General features: G+C 39.4%; 1 protein-coding gene and 1 pseudogene across 1 annotated transcript in view; one reads left to right on the top strand and one right to left on the bottom strand.

The window, feature by feature from the left end:
* LOC122641399 (probable ATP-dependent DNA helicase CHR12) overlaps nt 1–13,335 on the top strand; it is a 38,500-nt gene extending 25,165 nt beyond the window's left edge. Inside the window, exon 13 of the mRNA XM_043834620.1 lies at nt 13,219–13,335. The gene's annotated coding sequence lies outside the window, so the exon portion shown is untranslated. The remainder of the gene's footprint in view (nt 1–13,218) is intronic.
* On the bottom strand, nt 2,127–7,449 carry LOC122641400 (annotated as a pseudogene).
* Nucleotides 13,336–13,691: the final 356 nt, after the last annotated feature.

The raw sequence follows: 13,691 nt of genomic DNA, 5'->3' as shown, positions 1-13,691 counted from the left end.
ACCTTATCTTTCACAAGGGATATTGCTTCTGCTACCCTACAGATGTGTGCGAAGGAAGTGATCAATGAAATGATTAAAAAAGAATGTACATTTGTTATCATTGATCTGTCAACTGCGTAATTTGGATCTAATCAGCATCAATTCCCTTTCTGTTGATGCAAATGCAATTTAGTATGTTGAAATCAAGTGGTTTTTAGGGATTACTGCTTCTGCTACCCTACAGATGTGTGTGAAGCAAGTGATCAACAAAATGATTAAAAAAGAATGTACATTTGTTATCATTGATCTGTCAACCGCGTAATTTGGATCTAACCGGCATCAATTCCCTTTTTGCTGATGCAAATGCAATTTTGTATGTTGGAATCAAGTGGTAGGGGATGAAAAATTCACCATCAAATCCTACTTGAACACAAAATCCTATGTAGCTTTGGATGAAATAGGTCATCAAATATGAGTACAGTTGGGGATTGGCTAATTGGTTGTAAAATGGAGTTGCTTTGATCCAAAACCTCTTTCTCCTACTAGCCTTCTTGCCTTTTTTGTTTTGTTCACCTTCTCTGGCTACACTGAGTTATCGATAACAACAAAATCAAAATGTAAATAAATAAAAGAAATTTATTTCACAACAGAGGGAAACATGTAGTGTTCTATCTCAAGTCATTTTTCGGAGTTTAGGAAGCATGTTTGATTTATTTTTTTCAACCATAGAGTAACTTCGATCTGTTGCAACAGATCAATGACCCAGATTATGAATTTAGCTAGGACTGATATTGTGTTTTGGTTGCCATACCAGAAGACTTCAATGCTTTCTCTTTAGAAAGATTAGTTTCATGGCCTGAAAGGCTGAAAAAGATTAGGAAATTAATTTCTTCATTTAAAACCAAAGCTAATCTTCAGAAATCTTGTCTACTACCTGAAATACAAGCTCTGAGCCTTGTTATGAACCAGTGCTCTCCTAGTGTAGTAAATGATATTGCCACAAATCAAAGATACTTTATAATTGAGAGAGCAGAAGAAGAGCTTAGTTTCTTCTCCAATAACATTCTCCCTCTCTAGCAAAAACCTCCTATGGTTCACTACAATCTCCCTATTCGCCCAATACCAGTAGTATCCATATTTTAGAGATTTGAATTCATACTTGGCTGTATTCTATATTCAAATGTATCAACAAGAAAACAAATCGCATCTGAACATGTCTTGTATATATATTTACAAGATAACATTTTGTACACATGCTTGACCTGTGTACTACATGATTTCAATGTCACAAATTTAATGATTCTCACCCGACGGACGGTATAATATGGCTGAAGGGATTGTTCCTTCTCAAACGTTCCCCATGAAATATATATATAGGAAATGTAACAAGTGAAGGAATTACAGGCCAATCCTCAATCTTTTGGCATCAATGCTACATTCTGCAACATCTTCATTGTGGCCAATATTATTCTCATCTTCAATATGAACCAATACAGATTCTTCTCCATCCACAAGGACAACATTATCTGAAGCAGACATGTATTCTGCCATTGATTTATCATCTGATAGGTTCTCCTCCTCATCTGGTCTGTGGACCACCAGGACTCCACACTTCTTCACTTGCAAACTTCCTCCAGGATCACCCTCAATTTCTACTGAAACCTCCACTTGATCCCCCACTTCAAAGTGATCGCCAAATTCAACTTCACGTCCGGAGAAACCCCCAAGATTAATATGGCGCACCCATAATACATCTTGACCTAGTGGAAGCGGACGTGTGATTTGCCACAGTCCATCAATGGGACCCCATTCAGTATCTTTGGTTTTATTATAAATTACTGGGAGAGAACGGAAATCTACGGCATCTTTCCCAGCTGAAAAAACAGCAGATACATCAAACCCTTGGATCTTACAACCCGAACAGTCAGATACCTCGAAGGAGATTGAAGATCCATATTTTGATGGCTGATCCATTCCGGAATCACACTCCCAGTACCCCACACTTCAAAATTTCTATGAATATCCTGATCCACAAATTCATGATGTTTAGCATTGTGAGAGAGAGAGAGAGTGATGTTTAACATTATAAGAGAGAGAGAGAGAGAGAGAACCTGGAAAAGGCTATTCTTCCTCATGTTCCCCAGCACCCTTCCATGTGGTTACCTGGTACAGATTGAGAAGTTTTCATGCTCTGGATCTCCCCGCAATTAAGAAAAATCAATGTGTCACCTTCTACAAACAAGGAATCTAAATTTGATGGAAGCTTTGGCACTTTTTGAGGCCTCTCACAGCCTTCCAAAATTAGGCTCTCAAGTTTAGGAAGAAGACTTATTTCATCTGATTTACTACAGAAGAGATCATAGTCGATAACTAAATCTTGTAACAATTGTAAGTCCTTAATGTCTACTCCTTCCAAAGATGTGCAACCGCTTGTCTGCAACTCGCCTAAGCGTGATGGAAGCTTTGGAACTGACTATAGCCTCTTACATCCATTCAAATCAAGATAATCAAGTTGAGAGAGATCACTGATGTTGGATGGTAATATTTCCATTGTTGAGCAACCTCCTAGACCCAAAAATGTTATACTTGACGGAAGCTCTGTCATTAATTTGAGATCTCTACAATTTCTCAATGTAAGCAATCCAAGACGAGAAAGATGTCTGATGCTGGATGGTAGGGTGCACAATCTGTTCCCATCCAAACGTAAGGCTTTCAACGATGGCAAGCTCCAGAAATCATTGGGAATCAAATCTTCTGACAGATTACAGTAACTGAGATTTACTATTTTCAAAGAGCATAAACCAGAGAAAGAAGCAGGAAGCAAAGTGGTAGAAGTATGCTGTCTTCTTAGTGAACTGAAATATTGGGAAAATGAAAACCGTGAAGTAGCTTGCACCTGTTTCGAGCAACCATTGAGATTAAGTGCTTCAAGAGATCTCAACATACCAATGCTGCCTGGAAGCTTCATAAGGTTATTGCAGTTTTTCAAATTCAAAACAATAAGCTTGTCAAGATATCCAATGGATTGATGAACCTCAACCAGACTTTTACAATCTTCAAGGATCAGTTCCTCAAGATTGGGGAGTCCTGAGAAGCTGGGGGTTTTCGTTAAGTAACTGGAATGACTAAGGTTCAGGATTTTTAACCTTTTGAGCAGCTGCATATGAAAAAAAAAGGGGTGGAAGAGAAGAAATAAGTATCCAATTGAATATGAATATATATATATACACATTTGAATATGATTCAATCTAGTTAAATAAAAATATGTAGATGCTATTTCATTACCTTTATTTCCTTCCAAACCTCTTTAACACTGCTATTTTCCATGTGAAGAACAATAAGATTATCCAAGTCAAAATTGGTAGGTATAGAATTCAAAGGGAATCCATACCAACAAAGCCATCTTAATTCCTTAGAGAGATGTTCATACCCTCCCCTCAGGTGTACATAATTGAGTTGAAGCAGTCTTAGACTATGCATGTCTACAAATGCTTCAGTATTAAAAGACACATCCTCCTCAAATTGAGAAATGTTTAGGATGATGCCTTCAACAGATTTGGTTCCCTATTAACAAATAGAATTAATGGATTAGTATAACACTCAAATAAGCAAATACACCACACATGCAAACACACATAGTAATGCAGCAGAAGGAACATAAAGATTTAGAGGATTTAATTAAGATCCATGGTCATTATAGCCTGTGTGCCAAGAAATACGTACCTTCTGGACATATATACTCGTCCAGATAAACGTACTTTAGATAATTTTCAATAAAAATTGCAAATAATTTTAAAATACGAAGAAGTGGGGAGGTTCTCTGGCCGACAGAACAAAGAAGGCAGTCCATCAGATTCTTGGGTAGTCATAGTTTGGGTATTTTAAACAATAAGGGGGATTTAAGACCCTTGATTATGTACTCCGACCACCTTTGCTCCACTGAGCAAAGAAAAACTTTTCCCTAAGAAGAATAAGAAGTTGTTTGCTCTTACCTCATGTTTCGCCAATACATCACAAACATCCTCTCAGGACCACAATCTTGTACGTCTTCCAGGTTCTTCAGGGGATTCTTCACAAACAATTTCCTTTGCCATGTCTCGAAGAAGATCATGCATCCTTAGTTTGTCCTTTCCATCAATTTTAATAAGAGATCTTTGTGTGAGAATGCTGATTCCGATAACTGAAAACAAGTCGCATCCATCTAATATTTTAGATACATAGCTTTGGTCCATTCCAAGAAAGAAGCAGGCGATATCAAGGAAAATATCCTTCTCTGTGTCATCCAAATCATAAAAACTTAATCTGAGTGTTTTTTGAAATTGATAACCAGGAGTAGTTTTTAGTTTGGCTAATGCATTCTCCCATTCAGATAAGCTTCTTTTGCCAAACATTAAAGAACCCATAACCTCAAGAGCTAAGGGAAGTCCTGTGACAACACCGACTATATCCTTTGCAAGCTCCTTGTAGTCATGTGGGGGAGAATCAATCTTAAATGCATGCCAACTAAACAGCTGAAGAGATTCATGAGAGTCCAACTCTGTAGGACGATAAATCTTCTGCACTTCAGCCTCGTTTAGCAAATGTTCATCTCGTGATATGACAATGATTCTACTTCCCATACCAAACGAATCACGCTGGATACCCAATGCATTTAATTGGTCTGAGTGATCTACATCATCAATAACAATAAGAACTCTTTTGCAGTGAAGCCTCTGTTTGATCACATTTATTCCTCTAGCAATGTTGCTTATCTTCAAGTTTTTCTTCATAAGGACATCAAAAAGAAGTTGTTCTTGTAAATGAATTAGACCATTGGGTTGTTTTGAAACTTCTCTAACATTCTCAAGAAAACTGCATCCTTCAAATCTATGATAAATTTCATTATATAGGGCCTTCGCAATGGTTGTCTTACCTAATCCACCAATACCAGAAATCCCTATGATAAGAACTTCATATGAACAAAGATCTAAATATGACTTCTTCATTATCGCAACATGGGAATCTATTCCAACGAGATAACTAGCGATCTTCAATGGTGTTCGACTTAGTTTAATCAGAACCTCATCAACAATTATTTGGATAAATTTTGCCTCCTGCCTGCAAACAATGATTGATATAAACAGGTAATCAGTTTACCTTACCTGTGAGCTGCACAGGACCCACCTGTGAAATGACTACCTTACCCCTGTTTTTGCTGTCGTTTAGCGGTGCTGCACCTGTGCAGCTCCCGCCACGGCTTCATAAGATCTTTTTCCCATATGTGACCCCTCATGAGAGGCCATACATGTGGCACATGTGGTCCTTCTTAAATGGACCAACAATTGGGGATATATTCTGTTTGTGGTAGCTTTGGTATTATGTTGAAGTGTCCAATCCAAAGTGGAGGCGCAATTGGTACATGAAGTCATCCAAGATCCCAGATTTGGTTTTATGTGAAATTTTTTTTCCAAACACACGTCATCATCTAGTTTTTTTTTTATAAAACGTCATCATCTAGTAATTAGTTAATGAAAAGGGGTGTCAACTGGTCGGGCTCGGTCGGTCTTGGTCGGGTCTAGCCGGGCCTCACCAATTTTACAGGCTGCATCGTGTCCGACAGTTTAGGCATTTGGGCTTGCCTTGAGCGGACATGGTACGGTTTCATTTCGGTCGGTCGGTGTTCGGTCTTTAATCAGGGCAGCCTTATTCGGGCTAAACGGGCCTAAACCGGGCTCAAAACAGGCTAATGAGTCGTTTAACTCTAAATGGTCTCTAAATGACGTGGGTTTACTAATTGACATGCAACTAGAATTTTAAGTTCAAACCATCACACCGTTGGGCAGTCACGGTACACCTCAACTCAAAATCAAATAAAGCTTATCCCAACTAAAATAGTAGCACAAAACTGAATAGAAGTACATCTAACAAAGGCAGATCTAAAAACTAAAAACTAAACCTCATTTCACCTACGTTAGTCTAACCAATAAATGTCAAAGACCAACAAAGAAACAAACAAAAACAGGAAATTTGGGGGGAAGGGGAGGGGAAGTTTATAAGTTAAAGGGTCGGGCTGGGTCGGGCTATAAAGGGTCTCGGGCTAGGTCGGGCCTGGAATCGATCGGTCCGGTTGGGTGCCCAACGGGCTAGGACCTCACACCGGGACCGACCGATTACTAAACGTGTCGGGCCTAGGCCCGACACATTTAGTAATCGGCCTGGGTCGGGCTGGGCTTTAAACGGGCGGGCTCGGTCGGGGCTGCCGAGCCGGGCCTGGAATTGACACCGCTGAGTTTTCATACCAAGGGCCCCCTCTATTTGTCAATATTGTGTTTCTAAATTATTAAAAAAAAAAAATTATTCTGTTCGGGACTGCTGCTTGAAGATTGATTATATAAAAAATACAAGAAAATAGACCACAAAACTTCCATTTGGGTATCAAAGGATTCCAACCTATGCACTAATAAAAGATGATCAGTCCAAGTGAAAGAATTTTGTTAAGAAAAAGTTGTTCATGTGGGAGAGTAGCTTTCCAAATTGTGTGGAAATATTTTTTCTTCAATAATTAAATTTTTTGTTTGTAGTAAATATGACCCTATATAATGTTGAACAAGAGAATCATAAATTCATGCTCAAGAACAAAAGAATTAGTTCAATGCTACATATATCTGTTGAGTATATATGGAGGAACCAAGAATATTTACTCAAATTTTAAAAGAGAAAAAATATGTAAGCTCCAACTCCCCCCTTTTCTGCTACTAGTCCTTTTGTTAAAATCACTCATTCAAGAAATTAAGTTTAGACTAGTCCATTGGAAGTAAAAATAAAAAATTGAATAATCAAGAGTAATAATAAAAGACTATGAGCAATAGCATAGTAATTCATGCTAAAAATATACCAATATGGAGAGAGTTCGCAGTCTTGGAGCTGTTTGTGCGGGTGTGTGTTCTTGTTAAAATATAAATGAGGGGGTTCAACAAGAATTACCCATTGGCAACGTTTCGCAGATCCCAACCAGAAAGATTAGCCACTTTAGTAAGACTTGCCCTCCACCTATCCACCTTCTCTTTTTCCTCTTCGAAACGTTCCCCATGTCTGGCAAACGCTTCCTCCAAACTACCGGTTTGTTTCCGTACATCAGACGGATCGACATCCCAGAAAACAGGGAAAACAGTTAGACCAGTCCCGCTTCTGCATTCAAGTATCTTCACCAGTTCATCGAGACACCACATCGAAAACACGTATTTTATTGAGAAAATAACTATGGCGACCCTCGATTCTTCAATTGATTTCTCTCCTCGCTTGTGTTCGTCGTCTTCTCTGAAAGTACGAATCCCTTTTTGGACCAAAGCATTGTAGAGGCCATCGATGATGATTTTGTTTCCTGTATCTTGACTGAAACTCAAAAAGACATCGTGATTCCTTCGAGGGATGGAAGACGGCGAGGAGGTTACGGCAGCTTCGAGGTTTCTCTTGTGGACCATTGGGAACCTCTCCTATAGAGTAGAGACGGGGAATGAATGGATGAGGCGCTTCTGCAAAATGCTTCGTCCCTCAACAATGGTTTTGGGCTGTCACTCGTTAGCCACCGAAATGAACATATATAATGAAGTGTCCGACAGCTACAGTATCATAAAGTCAACTTCAGTCAACTTATTTTCTGGTTTTCCTAATGCTTGGAAATTGCTTTGAAAATGCAGAGAATCCGCTGGTCTCACGTTTGGCTCAAATCACCCACCCTTTTATTATTTTATGGGAGAATGTTCTCGGGGCTGCGCCGAACACATGGGTCTGCCACTCAGGGGCAGGGTGGTTATTGCACCCATCCCCATGTGCGTGGGCGCAGCTTGCACTGCGGCCCATAGAACAACGCCCCATTATTTATATATTGAAAAAGGTGAAAATTGCTTTGAAAACGTAGTGAATCCACGGATCCAAATCCTCTACTGCCCGACAGGACCGTGTTGCCCAGACATGACACTATGCGCAAAGACCACCTTACCCCCATTCGAGCAAGGCATTTGGGTAGGGGTAAGGCGGACATTGCACGCAGCATCATATCTGGCTAGCACGGTCCTGCCAGGCAGCTCGGCAGTAGAAGATCCAAATTGGTGAATCCGCTGGTCTCATGTTTGGCCCATTCGATAACCTTTCCTTTTATTCTTTATATATTGGAAAAGGCTGGGCACACACATGACCCTTTAGGAGAAAATTCTATGTCGGGAGTGTGGCCTATGCCAGCACTCTCATGAGTCTATCTCTCTCCTTCCCATTTAAATAAACACATCTGTCTCCTTGTTTTAAGGAAGAAAAAGACAGACACATGGGAGTACTGGCGTAGCCCACACTTCGGACAAAAAGCTACTTCTCCAAAAAGACACCTCCGCCCCTTGTTAAACCATGTTTGGAAGTCGAGAATAGGAAAAAAACAAAAATAAAAAAATATATATAAATTTGAGAAAAGAAATAGATACATACATCAATCATCAATACATCATCTTGAGTTTTGTCTCATTATTTATTTTTTTCCTTACTATTCAAGCATAACCTTATGGAAATAGTTTATTTCCTTCGCCCCTTTGAAAACTTTTCCTTTTATTTTTTATTGGAAAAGGTTGGGCACATGCATTTCTCTTTATTCTTTATGGGAAAAGGCTGGCATGTTCGTACTTAAACACGCTTGCACACGCCCATAGGAGTAGAGTGTGAAAACAGACAAATTAAGAAAAGAAAATCTGAGGAGATAATGGAGCAGAATGAGAAGAGGAGTCATTATTCTTGGTGATATTTTTTTTTGGATAAATTACACATCCCTCCCTTATTTTCAAACGAAACTTAGATCGGCCCTTGATTTTTTTAAAAACTCAAATCACTCCCTTTACAGTAACAGTGTTGGTCTGCTGTTAGTTATTGGTGTAAAGCACTATTTTACCCTTGTACTAAAACATTAGAATTAAATTTATAATACTACCCTTCAAAATCTATGTTTGGATGTCAAGGGTAGTTTAGAAATTTAAATTTATTTAACTGGCTAACATCATCACTTAACAGCATAAAAGTAACGGTAGGGACTAATTTGTCATATTGGGGTCTAAACCAAGGGGTGATTTGGTTTTTCAAAAACTAGGGGATGATCTGAGTTTCGTATGAAAATCAGAGGGTGACTTGTAATTTACCCTTCTTTTTTAGTTATCTTTATTAGAAAAGGTAGAACACATACATTTCCCTTTATTCTTTAGGGAAAAGGCTGGCATGCTCATACTTAAACACACTTGCACACACCCACCCATAGGAGTAGAGGATGAGAACGAAGAAATTATAGTAGGAAGTCTAGGGAGATAATGGAGCATGATGAGAAGAGGAGTCATTATTAAGAATAATTATCACCTCCAATTCGCGGGTACCTTCAATTCCTCCAATTCCTCTAATAGGGGGAGTGGATCCTACCTTGGGCAGTGTTTTCGGGCAAGGGTAGGGTGGTCATTTTCACCCCCATGTGAGGAATTGGAAGAATTGGGGGAGGAGGGGAGGGAACGAATTGGAGGGGATAACAATTCCATTATTAGTGCATGGTGATGTTCTTTTTTAGTTGGTGCGTGTTTGACCAACTTACTTTAGAGCAAATCTTCTGGTTGCCTACGAGTTGTTTGATGAAATGCTGAAATGCATTTTGAAATCAAAAGTGCATTTTAAAATCAATAGTGTACTTCAGCTAACATGTATCCAAACAATGTTCTCATTCTTAGTTAAGAATGCATTCTAAATTTGAGAATGAGATTATGCACTCTCATAATTGGAATGCATACCTTTGAAACAAAAATGTTAGAAAACCGAACCTCATATCTACTACTATTGATTTGATAGAAAATATATGGCTCACGAAGACCTAAAAGCTATTGTGACTTGTTATGTAGGATATTTTTTGAGACTTTTTTCAAAGTTAAGTAGCCACTACCTCATTGGAGCTTTATTTGAAAAACAAATATGGGGAAGGGTTAGCTCCTCAGTCGTGTGCTGGCCCTTGCACTAGTAGTGTGAGGTCAATGAAGGGACACACCGGAGGCATCCAAAAGAGGGGTTGGGCAGTCATTTTCACCCCCTTGTGTGTGTGTGTGTGTGTGTGGTGCGCAAAGAAACACGATCAAGCAATGTTCATTTTCCCAACAAGTATTTAAGGCAATAAATGATAATTTACTAGAAGTATCATCTATAAAAGAAGGATAAAAAGAACTCTGTCCAGGAGTGGTGGCCTACGCCAGCACTCCCATAAGTCTGTCTCTCTCCTCCCCATATGAAAAGACAGCTCTACCCCTTTGTTTTATGGAGGAGAGAGATAGACACATGAGAATGCTGGCGTACACTCTTGGATAGAAAACCGCTTCCCATAAAAGAAAGAAGAAAAGATCTCCCACAATATTAGTGTGAGGGAGAAATCTGCACACCATACCAATGGTTGTCTTAAAAATAAAAATAAAAAAACAATGGGAATGAAATTGCACTCCAACGAATCATGGGGAAGTTTCCTAGCAAACTTTTACATTATTAATAGTGGATGCTTCACTTAAGATTAGGTGATAACATTTGTTCTTTTTGTTTTCATAAATGCCCCTTATTGCACTTTTAATGGTAGAAAATGGGACAAGTGTCATCATGATCGTACATGAAGCATGCACATATATATGGTTAGGTGATCCAGTTTCTTGATTTTGACCTATCCTCCAAAAAGAAAAGAGATTATTGAATTAGGAAATGGCTTCTCTTTTGGTAGGGGCTTATCTAAGTGGGTAATCATACACTGATTGTTGTAATATAATATAGATTATGTTTCTTCTGGTCAGTCCACTCACTGAAGCTTCTATGCATTGATCACCTAATGTGCCAAGTGGAAAGATAATTTTAAAAATCCAACCACTGAATAGGGAAGGCATGGTCTAGTGTGGTCATTTCACAACATAACTCAATCATTCACCCCCAAGTTTAGGAAAATTATCGCCTCAATTTCCTCAATTCCATCTAATAGAGGGAGGTGGATCTCACTTGGACAGTGTGTTTAGGCAGGGGGTAGGGTGGTCATTTCCACCCCCTCTATTACATGGAATTGAGAAAATTGAGGGGATAAAGATCTCCAAGTTTGGCCATGTTAGCCCGAACCCGCCCTAAGCCTGAATAGGGCCTGAGCTGGGTTGAAAATTTTTGGCCTTAAGTTAGGGTTGGGTTGGGTCAGGGTTGAGGTCTCGGGCTGAGCTTGGCCTCGACCCAGCCCTGTCCTATTTTAAGTTATATTATAATCTATATTATAAACTTTAAATGCCACACACATTTTGTTAGATGATATATTATATATGAAGATAATAAGTGATTTAATATATATTATTATAATGTTATTTTATGTAAAATTGATAATTTTCTCCCTAGCCCAATCCAGCTCATGCATCTCCCTTCCCCTCCCCATGATCAGGGTTAATCAAGGTCAGCCCAGCCCGACCCTAAGGACGAGTCAGGGTTGGATTTTTCAAGCCCTGAGTCAAGGTCGGGCCTATACCATGGAAACCGACTTGTCCCGTGGCGAGGGTCAAAGTAGTCAAAACAGTCCATTCCAGGTAGGAAGACAAGAATCCCAGCTTTCTTCCTTGACCAGTGCATATCAGACTCTTCTCTCTACACGCAAGCAAAGGTTTTTTTTGTCCACCTTGAAAAGGCTGTCAATTCGGAGAATTCCAGGCGATGATGCAAGTTCCAAGCACTCGCAAAGGCATTCTCCGAATCGAGAAGGTTCTATATAAAAATATTATAGTCAGTCGATCTTCCTCTCGTCCATAAAGAAGGTTCTTGTGTCTCAGCATCAAGTCCGCTATCAAATCCGACTCGGAGCTTGAACTTGACTTTTTTGGTACTACACCTGCACCTGAAGGACAGTTTGAGAGCGAAGTGGACACAACTATTGATTCAAAAGCCTTATCCTAACGCGCCATGCGCCATCTTTGCAGCTAAGTGGAATCAGGGTTGGGCTGGGTTTTAAAAAGCCCGGCCCAACCAGACCCTGTTGCAGCCCTACTTTCCCCCTTTGGCTGCGTTTGAATACCAAGAAAAAAGAAAAAATTCAGAGAAATTTGAATTTTAGGAGAGATATAGACACATAAATCAATCATTGTGTCATCATGTTTTTTCCTTTTTTTTCTGTCATCCAAACATAGTCTTGATTCTTTATAGGGTTTTTGGCATAGACGTCCGCTTGTCTATCTATCTCTCTTTCTTTTGAAATGACCCGTTATCTCTCATGCATGATGCCCGTCCTGCAGTACCACGGGTGTGCCTTATGCTAATGCTCATTATGCCTATCTCTCTCTTTTCCCTTTTGAAATGACCCACATATCCTTCCTGTATGATACCCCACCCCACGCCCCATTGGTGCCACCTATAACTTACTGCACTCATAGAGTGTGCTTCCTTCATAATGTCATATTTGCTAGGTTAGGATTTTTAAAAAAATTTAAGGGAAAAGGAACACTAACGATCTTGTGTGGGAGTGTACCACCACACTGGCGCTGAAAAGACCGACGCACCTGGACCTTTCCACTTTTTGGGGGCTGCAATGGTCTTTTCGCACCGAACGTGTCTGGGCACGATACACACCCACACACAGACACGGTTAGCGTTCTTTCTCTCAATTTTTAATGTCATTTATGTATGCTAATGCATTGTGTAGGTTCATTTTAATATCAATTTATGTATTCTAATTCTTAATTTGGATCTAAGTGGCATCAATACATAAGGGTATTTATATGAATGCCATTAGATTGCCTACACAACCGTACCAGCATCCTAAATCTAACTACCCTAAATGAATGGACTATACATCAGGATTCATGAATCAGTTTTTTAAATGTACCCTCAAGTCCAAAACCTTTCTCTTAGCGTCCTTCTAGTCACCTTTTTCTTTCACATCAACATGGATGGGATTTTTTATTTTATTGGGGTGAAACAGTAATTTCGCATGCTCATGTGTCAAGGCACATGCTCTATGCAACCAGATAGCGTTCTTTATCCCAAAAAAATTATTTCACAATCGAAGGAAACATGGAGTCCCTATCTCGAGTCATTTTACGGGTTTGTGATTGCATGTGTGATTTATTTTACCAAACAAATAGAGATCAATGTACCAGATTATAAATTTAGCTTGTCGGAAAATTTCAATGCCTTCTCTTTAGAGATACTAGCTTCATGACCTGAAAGCTGAAAAAGATTATATGTAGCTCGAGTGAGTTTTAATGTAATTATAGTACAAAGTCGTCCTATTCTTAGGGTGGTGATCACGTGCTTCCTGAACCATGCAGATCTCAGGGGCGCTTTTTCTCAGCTTCTGTGCAGCGTGCTCATGCTAAGCCACCCCTTCTTTTCTTTTTTTGTTTTTTGTTGGTAAACACCCCCACCTTCTGATCTGTACAATAATGTTACATTTTGTGCTGCAAATAATAAATTCTCAAGAGGGCTTTTCTCAGCTTCTGTGCAGTGCGCTCATGCTATGCTAAGCAACCCCCCCCCCCCCCTTCCCTACTTTCGTTCTGATTAGTAGTCAAATGTAACATTTTGTGCTGCAAATAAGAAATTATATGTAGATTATCCAAAAAAGAGAGAAAACAAAAGGCATCTGAATTTGCAAGACCTGTATTTTACATGATTTCAATGTCACAAATTACATGATTTTCATCCCACGAACGGTATAATATGGCTGAAGG

Source organism: Telopea speciosissima, chromosome 10 (genome assembly GCF_018873765.1).
Source record: "Telopea speciosissima isolate NSW1024214 ecotype Mountain lineage chromosome 10, Tspe_v1, whole genome shotgun sequence".
NCBI classification, from domain to species: domain Eukaryota; kingdom Viridiplantae; phylum Streptophyta; class Magnoliopsida; order Proteales; family Proteaceae; genus Telopea; species Telopea speciosissima.
This window is presented reverse-complemented; position numbering and strand designations above follow the sequence as displayed.